The sequence below is a fragment of the Aplidium turbinatum genome, chromosome 18, assembly GCF_918807975.1.
Source record: "Aplidium turbinatum chromosome 18, kaAplTurb1.1, whole genome shotgun sequence".
Lineage (NCBI taxonomy): Eukaryota > Metazoa > Chordata > Ascidiacea > Aplousobranchia > Polyclinidae > Aplidium > Aplidium turbinatum.
Genome location: NC_137489.1, coordinates 15,651,565 through 15,663,784, shown reverse-complemented (window position 1 = coordinate 15,663,784; position 12,220 = coordinate 15,651,565).

Sequence of the window (12,220 nt, the reverse complement as noted above, 5' to 3'; positions counted from 1 at the left end):
GAATAAATTTTTGCAAGGACCAAACATAATGTTGGTCAATGTATCTGAAAAACTGATTGCTTTTACGGAAAAGCTGAAGTTGTGGAAGAGGAAGATCACATCTCAGAAAACAGCATCATTTTCTGTTTTGAATCAGTTACTGGAAGATACGGAGTTAGGCTTTGACGATGTCCAGCTTTGTTATAGAAAGACATTTGGGTTCATTGATACGAGAATTTGGTTTGGTTTGGTTTTTTGAATCTTTATCCTCGGACTGACAAAGCCTTGATAGGTTATTCCTGGTACTTGTTCGCATACTTGTAGAGGCTCTTGACGCAGGGCCGGTTACCGAGATTGGCAGAGTGAAGTTTTCCGATTGTTGAAGTGTTGTTGCCGGGGAATTATTCCATTCACTAGGTGCCGCTGAATGGAGAGCAGTCCTGAAATGCGTTGTTTGATTTGATTATCCCTAAAAATGCAAAAGGATTTGGAATGGATGCACAATCCATTTGCTATTGATACCCTGCCTGAAAACTACCAAAGCATTTTTGGGTTTCAAGAGGAATTTATTGACTTTCAGTGCGACAGTATATTGATGAACTGTATTAAGAAAGAAACCCTTGGTCAATTTTGGACAAATATCAAGAATAAAAACACTGTTGTTGGCACGCACGCAGTAGCCTAAAAGTTCTCCTGCCATTTGTTACTACCTGCCTGTGTGAGAGCGAGTTTTCTGCGCTTGGTCACATCAAAAAACAAAGGAAAGAAATTGTCTTCAGCCTGAAGATGATATGAGATTGAGCAAAATAGTTTCAAATTTTGACAAACTTGTTGGAACAATAGAAAGTTAAGGCTCACATTAATTAAATTTGACCTTTTGTTGTTATGTATAATCGTGTTATATGAGTGTGGCTCATTTTTTCATGCTTACAAAACGTTGTGCGAAACGTAGTTTTGGAAAATGGGACGCCAAATCTTCGCTATTAATTTAACCTTAATATTTGGGTCGCCACAAATAAAGGTTGAGAAGCACTGTCATAGGGGAATGAAATTGTGAAATCACAGAATGAAAATTGTGGAACGAGTATTGGAGAAGCGGTTGAGAAAGGAGGTGAAATTGAATGACATCCAACTTGGATTCATGCCGGAAAGGGGAACAAGAGACACTTTGTTCATTTTAAGAAGCTTACAAGGAAAAGAAGAAAAAACTGTACATGTGCTTTATTGACGAAGAAGGCGTTTGACAGGGACCCGAAAAAAGGAATGGAATGGGCAATGAGAAAAAGATACAATCATATCGGAGGTGCTAGTAAGGGAGGTGATGTCGATGTATGAAGGTGTGAGAACAAAAGTAAAAGTTGGTTTGAGTCAGTAATCAGATGTTTTTTTTTTGTGAAATTTGTGGTACATCAAGGATCGGTGCCGTCATCTCTTATATTTGCTATTGTGGTTGATATGACTGAAGGGGTAAGGGAAGGGCTGATGAGCGAAATTTTGCATGCGAATCACCTGGTCTTGACCAGTGATAGTATGGCAGGAATTTTTTGTTTGATTAGCATGATGACTGTAAAATGTTTTTTTTTTAAGAAAAAAAAGTATAACAACACATGTGACGGAAGTACGGAACAAAGCTTTTTCTCAACATTTTTTAAAAGTGTTATTTTCAACAACTAATTGAATAAAATTATGACTCAAATCTTCTTTTATTTTCATTACATTGACTGGTTAAGAATTTTCTAAAGCTTGTTTATTAATGGAATTTTATTTAAACTTGTTTGCAACAAAAGCATAAAATACATGATTTTTGATAACCCATAAGAGTGATAGTTAAATAAGCATTCAGATGTAAAGATCCAGGTAGTTAGTTGCATTAAGAATTAATTATCGTGTTTTATTTTGCAGCTTACGCGTTGCAAAAACCTCAAGTAGTCTACACTGCGATTACAAACACAACGAAAAGCTGAGAGCAGCAAAGACAGGCAGTCATCAAGTCAGCTTTTCCCATTAAATGTCTTGCCAAAACACAGTTTTGAAGCTGTGTCAATCAGAGGTTCCTTTGAGTGTCACAGACATTCTTGCCACTCGATTACACAACCGAAAGATGTATATCATCTTGCAACTAGTCAGGTCATCACCAATGATTATTTTAACTCTCATTGAGCTAAATTGATAATGAAGGGCTAAGTTTGACTGGAAAGCATTGGTTTATTTTTGAGCAATGTGAATAAAAAATAACAGTGTCTGGAAATGCACAGAAAATCTGGCAACACTTTTACATAACGTAATCCAACCGAAACAGAATAGCCTTTTATACTGTTTGTTCAAAAAGTGATTGTCAACTCATTTAAGGGAAATGAATATCGATCTTGTGTAAATACAGTATATATATATTATTTCAAATCGTGCTGCCAAGAAAGACATTTCAATACGGCAAAAGTACAACACTGATGCATGTCATTGACCAATGTGTGTTAACAATAACATCACATCAGTAGCACTGAATTTATTACTGTATTCTGAAGATATACAAACATCAAATTTTAGTTAAGGTAAATAAAACAGGAGCTACGTTGCATTTAGATTATCACATTTTCAGAAGATATGTCACATTGTTATGATACTTCACCAGCATGAATTCGTCTATGAGCATTCAAATTACCACGACGTGAAAACAATTTCTCACATAAATCGCATTTGTGTGGTTTTTCACCACTGTGAAGTCGTTGATGAGCATTCAAATTGCTACGTCGTGAAAATAATTTGTCACATATATTGCACTTGCATGGCTTTTCACCAGTGTGAATTCGTTTATGACATTTCAAATCGTTACCACGAGAAAATGATTTGCCACAAACATCACATTTATACGGTTTTACACCATTGTGAATTTGTTTATGTTCAGTCAAATGACTACAATGTGAAAATGACTTGTCACATATATTACACCTAAATGGTTTTTCACCAGTGTGAAATCGTTTATGAGAATTCAAATTACCAACATGCGCAAATAATTTGTCACATATATTACATCTAAACGGTTTTTCACCAGTATGAACTCGCTTATGAGCATTCAAATGACTACAAGATAAAAAAGATTTGTCACACATGGTACATTTATATGGTTTTTCACCAGTATGAATTCGTTTATGAACATTCAGATGACCAACTTGTAAAAAGAATTTGCCACACAAATCACATTTATATGGCTTCTTACCCGCATGGATGTTTGCATGAGTGCTTAAAGAACTATGATAAGAAAACACTTTCTCGCATATATTGCACTTGAATAACTTTTGTGTTCGGTGATGAATCCTCAATTGACGTTTAAATTTGAATTTCTCGTCACAAATATTACACTTGTAAGGGCCAGTATTGTTTTTTTTCATGAATGTTCAAAGATGTCGTGCTATAAAAGTTACCAGGTGAATTGAACATGTCATCTGGCTTGTTGATATGGTATCGTTCACCAACTTCAAGATTCACTGAACCTTTTTCATGTTGTTGATCCATGTTCAAAGAATAAGTGAGAAAATCATTTCAATTAACAAAAAGCTAACAAGGCTAATATTTCTTTTAATCAATTTAGTGAGATCATGATGCCTAATCTGAAAAACATTTTCTTGCAATAACCATGTAACATACAACCATAAAAAATTGTAAAATCATACATGGTGACTACTCCGCAGTCCTGGACAACAAGAATATTTATAGCTTTTTAAAATTAGATTAGAATTATAATTACAGTTATTGAAGTTTTTACAAATTAGACTAGAATTAGAGCTACCCAAGCTTTCACAAATTACAGTAGAATTTAAACTAGAAAGATTAGAATTAGAAACAAGGTTTGCAAAAAATCTAGGCTAGCTAAAATTGTAAAAAAGAAACTTTTGTGTGACATTCATCCTGTATATAAAACGTATAAAGTGCACCAATATTTTCAACTGAAGTCGCCTACTCCCTTTGCTCTTTCTTCGAATGTTGTCTATAAATTTAGTTGTTTGCGTGACGCAAACCAGACATTGGTATGTCAACCAGACATTTGTTGACAAGGGCCGGGAAGCACCAAACACAAATTTAACAACTAGAAGTGCAATTAAAGAGCACATCAGCTCTTGTGAAACGTGCACTGACAAGGCTTCGATAGATCAACTCAAAATCATCTCTCGAGGCAGATCTGAATAGTGAATACCAGAACAAGATCATTGAAGCCCTAAAAATCAAACATAATAATCCATCTCTCAACAGGCAGTTATTTGCCTGTGGCTTGTCTTTCCTTCTTTGTGTGTTCTAATTGTTGTCATATGCTTGCATTTTACACTTCATGTGATTTGTTTCTTGCCGTGTTATTTACTCGTACTCATTCTTGAATCACTTGTTGAGTTTGTGCTAAAAGTTAAAGTGCATAGTCAGATTTATCTTATAATTTTCAGATTACAACTAGTTTGATGCAGTTTTCACATATCTGTTTTTTTTTTGGATAAAAATGCCTATATGACATGTATCTAAGTGTCTTTCCACAATCACAACACCAAAAGCCCAAAACCACTTATTGTGATTAGTGGCGTACCGTGACCACTTTGACAGGGTGTTCAGTGAAGGCAAAGCAACAGCGGGGGGTCTGGGGGGCCTCCCCCAGAAATTTTTAAAATTAACATTGAATTTGGTGCGTTCAGAGAACATTTTCAGCACAAATTCTGAACATGAACAGAACTGACAAAAATAATGTTGTCGGAATGGAGAAGAATACAAAATAGATATTTATTTGACAGCGCATTGAATGAAAGACTTAATAATATCAAACATTAAGTTGCATTTCTAAAGTCACATACTTCAGTTCACTTTTTATTTCCGACCATCAAAACGAACAATATTACTTGCCATAACACAGCAGGAGTCTGAAAAAACGCGAAAGTTAAAGCGTGCTCGAGATGGAAATGATTTACTTCATGCAAGGATTAGGCACGGTCGCAACACCTTGAGAAATGTACAAGCGAATTAAAAACAAACAGGTGAAAGTTAAAACAAAAAACAATAGCAAAGCAACTCGATAATAAACAAGAAAAGAAAGTCGATTGCTATGTTGGTCGGCTGTACTTTTATCTGCCGTAGCCTACTATTTAGTAAAAACGAAAATGTTTAACACCTCGACTACAGAAGAAATCTTCATCTATAGCATAATTCGATTCTTCTTGTTTGTGCAATAAATTTTTGAATTACATTGTCGTAGAAAGCTTGCTTTTGCTTCAGTTCTAGCAAAAGTTGTTCCCAACGCTGATCACCTCAAACTCTAATCCAGGGGTTCTTAAACTTTTTGAGCCGTGCCCCCCTTTGACGTGCCATCCAAACCTGCGCCCCACCAAACTACAAAATTAGCAAACATTAAAGTGTAATGACTACAGGAATTTATATTTAGCTTTCATCAATGGGAGGGATGTAATTGTTTTTCGGAAACCAAAAGTTTAATTCGAGGCTTTGTAGCTCATAATGCACACCTCAGATCGGCTTCACAATCAATAAGTTTGTTTCGATGTTTTGTTTTTATGTTCAAAAGTGTAGAAATGCCACTTTCGCACAGATAACTGGACGAAAACGGAAGAAGTGTGCGTATCGCCACGCTACCCACTCCCTTGTATTGTATATGTGCAAATATTTAACCCAAAAATCAGTTAGTGGCATTGCTTCATTATCGTCTTTTGCAGTGGAGTTACACTTTATTTCCAAGAATTCCTCTTGCAAACCGCATACTGCGAGCGGTAAGGTTACTTTTGGTCAGCACGTTACAGCAATGATAGCGTAACAATACATCAATTGTTACGATTGGTTATATTTTATCGTTCGACATTTCATACCGACGGTTGCGGTCAATTGACATCATGGTAAGACTACAACCTACCGGCACTAGACTAAATTAAACTATTTCATTACGACCCCAAAATTTCGGGGCTCTTTCACAAGACGCCCTGTTGGTCAATCGGACAAAATGATGACGTCATAGTAGGTCACACACATTGGAATACACTATTATGAAGGAGAAAGTGCGGGTTGGAAATGCAATAAAGGAAATTGTCTCCCATTTATTCATTTCTTGCTCAATTTCAACAAATTTGCTATCGTTGAAAAGCACAAGCATAGATCTAACCAACTAAGTTAATACCAAGTCCCAAAATACTACTAGCTCCATCTGGTGGCCACCTAAACTTGACCAAATTCAAACCATTAAAAAAAGTTTATTTGCAATGATAAAAACATTAAACGACAACCAATTAAAAGAACATGTTACTGTTTATTGAAGGGCTAACTTTCATTTTTATATCTTATTTAATATATGAGCAATCGTTGTTCGAAGACAGCCCCCCAACGAAGCTTTTGCCCAATGCATTTCAATGGCGAATCGATCGTCTTCCAGTTCACGCCCTGTGAGATCACGATAATTGATTGTCTCCCATTTATTCATTTCTTGCTCAATTTCAACAGATTTGCTATCGTTGAAAAGCACAAGCATAGATCTAACCAACTAAGTTAATACCAAGTCCCAAAATACTACTAGCTCCATCTGGTGGCCACCTAAACTTGACCAAATTCAAACCATTATCAAAAGTTTATTTGCAATGATAAAAACATTAAACGACAACCAATTAAAAGAACATGTTACTGTTTATTGAAGGGCTAACTTTCATTTTTATACCTTATTTAATATATGAGCAATCGTTGTTCGAAGACAGCCCCCCAACGAAGCTTTTGCCCAATGCATTTCAATGGCGAATCGATCGTCTTCCAGTTCACGCCCTGCATGATCACGATAATTAATTGTCTCCCATTTATTCATTTCTTGCTCAATTTCAACAAATTTGCTATCGTTGAAAAGCACAAGCATAGATCTAACCAACTAAATTAATACCAAGTCCCAAAATACTAGTAGCTCCATCTGGTGGCCACCTAAACTTGACCAAATTCAAACCATTATCAAAAGTTTATTTGCAATGATAAAAACATTAAACGACAACCAATTAAAAGAACATGTTACTGTTTATTGAAGGGCTAACTTTAAGTTTTTAATCTTATTCAATATGCGCGCAATCGTTGTTCGAAGACAGCCCCCCAACGAAGCTTTTGCCCAATGCATTTCAATGGCGAATCGATCGTCTTCCAGTTCACTTGTGCTTTTCAACGATAGCAAATTTGTTGAAATTGAGCAAGAAATGAATAAATGGGAGACAATTAATTATCGTGATCTCACAGGGCGTGAACTGGAAGATGATCGATTCGCCATTGAAATGCATTGGGCAAAAGCTTCGTTGGGGGGCTGTCTTCGAACAACGATTGCGCGCATATTGAATGAGATATAAAAATGAAAGTTAGCCCTTCAATAAACAGTAACATGTTCTTTTAATTGGTTGTCGTTTAATGTTTTTATCATTGCAAATAAACTTTTGATAATGGTTTGAATTTGGTCAAGTTTAGGTGGCCACCAGATGGAGCTAGTAGTATTTTGGGACTTGGTATTAATTTAGTTGGTTAGATCTATGCTTGTGCTTTTCAACGATAGCAAATTTGTTGAAATTGAGCAAGAAATGAATAAATGGGAGACAATTAATTATCGTGATCATGCAGGGCGTGAACTGGAAGACGATCGATTCGCCATTGAAATGCATTGGGCAAAAGCTTCGTTGGGGGGCTGTCTTCGAACAACGATTGCGCGCATATTGAATAAGATATAAAAATAAAAGTTAGCACTTCAATAAACAGTAACATGTTCTTTTAATTGGTTGTCGTTTAATGTTTTTATCATTGCAAATAAACTTTTGATAATGGTTTGAATTTTGTCAAGTTTAGGTGGCCACCAGATAAAGCTAGTAGTATTTTGGGACTTGGTATTAACTTAGTTGGTTAGATCTATGCTTGTGCTTTTCAACGATAGCAAATTTGTTAAAATTGAGCAAGAAATGAATAAATGGGAGACAATTAATTATCGTGATCACGCAGGGCGTGAACTGGAAGACGATCGATTCGCCATTGAAATGCATTGGGCAAAAGCTTCGTTGGGGGGCTGTCTTCGAACAACGATTGCTCATATATTAAATAAGGTATAAAAATGAAAGTTAGCCCTTCAATAAACAGTAACATGTTCTTTTAATTGGTTGTCGTTTAATGTTTTTATCATTGCAAATAAACTTTTGATAATGGTTTGAATTTGGTCAAGTTTAAGTGGCCACCAGATGGAGCTAGTAGTATTTTGGGACTTGGTATTAACTTAGTTGGTTAGATCTATGCTTGTGCTTTTCAACGATAGCAAATCTGTTGAAATTGAGCAAGAAGTGAATAAATGGGAGACAATTAATTATCGTGAACATGCAGGGCGTGAACTGGAAGACGATCGATTCGCCATTGAAATGCATTGGGCAAAAGCTTCGTTGGGGGGCTGTCTTCGAACAACGATTGCTCATATATTAAATAAGATATAAAAATGAAAGTTAGCCCTTCAATAAACAGTAACATGTTCTTTTAAGTGGTTGTCGTTTAATGTTTTTATCATTGCAAATAAACTTTTGATAATGGTTTGAATTTGGTCAAGTTTAGGTGGCCACCAGATGGAGCTAGTAGTATTTTGGGACTTGGTATTAACTTAGTTGGTTAGATCTATGCTTGTGCTTTTCAACGATAGCAAATTTGTTGAAATTGAGCAAGAAATGAATAAATGGGAGACAATTAATTATCGTGATCACGCAGGGCGTGAACTGGAAGACGATCGATTCGCCATTGAAATGCATTGGGCAAAAGCTTCGTTGGGGGGCTGTCTTCGAACAACGATTGCTCATATAGTAAATAAGGTATAAAAATGAAAGTTAGCCCTTCAATAAACAGTAACATGTTCTTTTAATTGGTTGTCGTTTAATGTTTTTATTATTGCAAATAAACTTTTGATAATGGTTTGAATTTGGTCAAGTTTAGGTGACCACCAGATGGAGCTACTAGTATTTTGGGACTTGGTATTAACTTAGTTGGTTAGATCTATGCTTGTGCTTTTCAACGATAGCAAATTTGTTAAAATTGAGCAAGAAATGAATAAATGGGAGACAATTAATTATCGTGATCACGCAGGGCGTGAACTGGAAGACGATCGATTCGCCATTGAAATGCATTGGGCAAAAGCTTCGTTGGGGGGCTGTCTTCGAACAACGATTGCTCATATATTAAATAAGGTATAAAAATGAAAGTTAGCACTTCAATAAACAGTAACATGTTCTTTTAATTGGTTGTCGTTTAATGTTTTTATCATTGCAAATAAACTTTTGATAATGGTTTGAATTTGGTCAAGTTTAGGTGGCCACCAGGTGGAGCTACTAGTATTTTGGGACTTGGTATTAATTTAGTTGGTTAGATCTATGCTTGTGCTTTTCAACGATAGCAAATTTGTTAAAATTGAGCAAGAAATGAATAAATGGGAGACAATTTCCTTCATTGCATTTCCACCCCGCACTTTCTCTTTCATAATAGTGTATTCCAATGTGTGTGACGTACTATGACGTCATCATTTTGTCCGATTGACCAACAGGGCGTCTTGTGGAAGAGCACCAAAATTTCATTACGCGACGTTTAGTCACATGCGTTTAGTCACATAGTTGGACATCGCTCGCGCCCCCCAGTTTAAGAACCGCTGCGCTAAGCGGTGATTAAACTGGTGATTAAAGCGGTGATTGCTCTAATCCAACAAGCTAAAACTTGCTATTGCCTGGGATTCCCCCAATGACGCGCCAAGGTGTGCAGATCAGCGAGTGCACAGCCTGGCTGACCTAAAATCATTGCTGTTTTCGCTGCCTTGTGACGTCATTTTTCTTAATTGTTTATTTTAAATAGCACTCGCCAAGCTGTTTGTGCACACCCAGCTTAAAGGTAATGACCGAAAAAAATTAAAGGCAATGACCTCAAACGTTGGAGTATTAAAATTAGAAGGGGACGAGTTTTGCAATTGAAAAGAAAGCAATCAGCATGCAGCAAGATGTTAGAATATCATGAAACTAAAGAACATCGACAACCGATGGAAATTTTCTTTTTTTCTGGATTTCTTGGGGTGTTCAGTGAACACCCTGAATATACACCACTGATTGTGATGTAGGCAAATTAATCGAGTTTTTAATGACTTTGCTATTAAGCAATGAAATTATACTATAATTAATAGCAAGTCACTTTGATATCTTAATCGTTTTATTTCCTTTTTTTTCCATGTTTCCTTTCATTTGCTGAAAAATCAAGCAATTTAAGATCATGTCTAGAGGCAGGTCTGACGTCTGAATATCAAACCAATCTTAAAAGCCTTGTATTTAAAACGTAACAGCTCAGTTTATTGTTTTGCTGGCAATAAACAAACAAAAAGTACATACAAATTGAGTGTCTATCAGCACTACAGGATGGCAACGAAAGACATCTAGATGTCAGCTGCCACCCTAGCCTGTTGCAGTCTAACACAGTAATAAAAAACAAAAAATCACACTAAAAGAAAAAAAGCGAAAATATGAACACCAATACAGAAAAAAACAAAGAAATATCAACATTAAAGCAAATATGAATTAATCACCATTTTGACCAAGAAGAAAACACTTGTACTTAGCTATAAAGACATTATATGTATTATTTTTCAGCTCATTAGAAATGTCACTTCATAACTTCACACCAGTAGCCTAAAACATATCATAACATTTTTTCCCCACTATTTGATTTAGTTTTATTTAGATTCTATTTAGATTTAGTAAAAACAACGTACATTTTTTGTGATGGCGAGTGTTGTAACTATGGATAGTATCCAAATTGGTGAAGTACCGTAAGCATCATGCAATTTTGGCAACATATCATGCACAATTGTGAGAAGCTTTTGAGTAGCCTACTGCTATTAACACCAGTAGGCTAATGCTAACTATCCCTGAATGCTAATAACACAGAGTTGTGCAGTTCAGAATCTCAACTTGCTTGTGTCTGGCAGTTTTGTCTTCCATTAACCCACTTTTTAAAAATCTTATCAGAAAAAACATAAAGCTTACTGAAAGAATTATGGCATTAAAAGCAACATCAGTCTTATTCAAACGGAATCATTTTAAAAATAGTGTTTTTTATAATGGATTTTTAGGGAGCGACAGTTAGTATAATACTAGAATTTTCTTGATAGGCACTCGGCCACTCGCCACATATCAAAGTTGTTAAAAAACTCTGAGGCTGAGAGCCACTGCAACCAGACGAAGGAAGCCAGTGACAACGAACCCCGTGGGCTACTCCATGCTCTTTATGAGGACACTGGCGAAGACAGCATAGACGAGGTTGTAAAAGCGTACTTGGAAGAGACGTCACACAAAGGACCATTAACCGTGGGAGCTTTTCCAACGAAAGATTTCCAAAATACTTTTTTTCGCTACAACACGCCAATACCTTCCAGTGCTGCGGTTGAAAGAATGTTTTCAATGGGCAAAGACATATTGAAACCAAAACGCAGCAAAATGTCAGATGAACACTTTCAGATGCTATTGTGTTTCTTCGTGGAAATTCAAAATAAAACTTGTTTGTTTCGAGTGGTTTATACCGTGTGAATGTTTGGCACCTAGCAAACAAAATGAGTTTGCGCTAGTGTATGCGCTGACGCTGACACCGCCAACTTTTTTAACAAGTTGCGTTGACGCATGCGGCGTATAGTTTTTCAAACGTTTGCGCTGACGGCGTCAATATTTTTTGTATGCGCGTACATCACTGAAATTAGGCAAGTTTTTTTTAGACTGAAAGCATCATTTCCAAGCATAAAGAGACTGAAAGCATCATTCTCAATATCGTGACGCCACACGCGTGCCAAAGGATGGGTTGTAACCCCCACCCCCCCTGGCTACGCTACTGATATCTCAGACGTCTTCATGATATCCCAGTATGGTTTTAGTTTAGACTTTATCAATTTCTTTCTCACTATCATAGGCTTACAGAACACTATGCTACATTGGCATACCTGGGGTGGGGTAGTTGGATTGGGCTATGTATTTCGTATTGGCTTAGTCTATAGAACAACATTGTTAATTGCTTTGACAGTGCAATCCAAAACATTAAATGCTTTAATCTACGTCGTTAACTACTACAACATTTTTAAGGGGGGGGGGGGAGGGGGGGCATGGCCCAATGCCCCCCCTACGTACGCTAGTGCTGCAAGCAATCCTGCTTTCAACCTATGGCTGACCCGACCACACAATATCGGATGACGTATAATGGCAATTGC